This window comes from Cynoglossus semilaevis, unplaced genomic scaffold (genome assembly GCF_000523025.1).
Source record: "Cynoglossus semilaevis isolate Cse_v1.0 unplaced genomic scaffold, Cse_v1.0 scaffold2618, whole genome shotgun sequence".
NCBI classification, from domain to species: domain Eukaryota; kingdom Metazoa; phylum Chordata; class Actinopteri; order Pleuronectiformes; family Cynoglossidae; genus Cynoglossus; species Cynoglossus semilaevis.
The window spans coordinates 1-1237 of NW_007585967.1; the positions used below are offsets into that span (position 1 = coordinate 1).

The following is a 1237-nucleotide window of genomic DNA, read 5'->3' on the forward strand; positions in this document are numbered from 1 at the left end:
AACACTCGTACTTCAGAGCCTGACACACGCACACATACACAGTATTTGTCTTTATTAATGTAAGAAAATTAATCAGTGTGTTTCGTAATGATTTCTGGCAGCATTGAAACTGGTTGAATTCAGCAGTGTGTGCCTTTAACACATGTTGCTGGAACATTTTGGGAATCATCTAAAGCAGTGGTTCGTGTACCGTGGGGGGAAAAATTCCATATTTTCTCATATACATTTTCAATTGAATAAATCTATAAAAATACGAATAAAATAAAAATTGAGAACCACTGATCTAAAAATACGAATGAAATAAAAATTGAGAACCACTGATCTAAAGCAAATGTTATGGTCTAATTGAAGAACCTTCCAAGAAACGACAAAGGCCTTTTGTCCTTTATGTCACTTCCTGTCCAAACGTTACCTGGACCAACTGAGGCAGGAAGTCCAGCAGCTCCAAGTCAGAAATGGAGTCCATCCACTTGACAGCTGTCCTCCTCAGCTCCTGGTCAGGGAACCTAAAACAAACACGACGATGTTAAAAATGATGTCACACACTGCTCTATCTTCGGCTTTGGTTTTTGACAGTGGCAACATACGACGCGTGTAGGAGTCCTAGGGCGTCCAGATGACCAAGGCACGCCCACTGTCTGAGCAGGGCATAGATCTCAGGTAGACAAGTCCACTCCCAGCAGGGGGCGCTGGCCAGAACCAGAGGCAGAGCTGCACTTTCCTTCTGACAGAAAGCTTTCTTCTCCCACAAGAGGCGCTTGTCCTCTGCAGTCAACCTGCCGAAAACAGAAGAGGGTAAACATGCTAAACTATGTTAGCCTGACAATAGGAGCAGGAGAAGCTAATGTTCCTGAAAATCATATTAACCTGTTGACCATCAGGAGGAGCAGTTTTAAAGTTTAAAAGCTCCGGGAGAAGCTAAGCTAAGATGTAGCTATGCAGCAGAGATTTACTCAGATACTTTGTGTAAAAAGAGCGCGTGTCTGTGTCTCTGACCAGAAGACGGACTTCTTGTGCAGGACATCCTGCAGCCGGAGCTGGGTGGCGCTGTCCAGTCTGGAGAAGTCATATTGAGGACAAAAGTCTGCAGGAGGGGGAGTTGTAAACAAGACTTCGAAGGACGAAGTGGGAAAGTCCACCTACGGCGAGTTACAGAGAGGAGAGAGACAGAAAGTCAGACAGACAGAGATTCGGTCAGTCAGACACAGGCAGTCAGACAGACAGTAAAATAGACAGA

The 1237-nt window shown here is 44.8% G+C and overlaps 1 long non-coding RNA gene across 1 annotated transcript; it reads right to left on the reverse strand.

The window, feature by feature from the left end:
• Window positions 1–1212, reverse strand: LOC107988168 (uncharacterized). The gene is made up of 4 exons (XR_001759824.2): window positions 997–1212; window positions 588–776; window positions 413–506; window positions 1–19 (listed from the first exon to the last, which is right to left on the reverse strand). It is a non-coding gene; the product is annotated as an uncharacterized LOC107988168 (long non-coding RNA).
• Window positions 1213–1237: the final 25 nt, after the last annotated feature.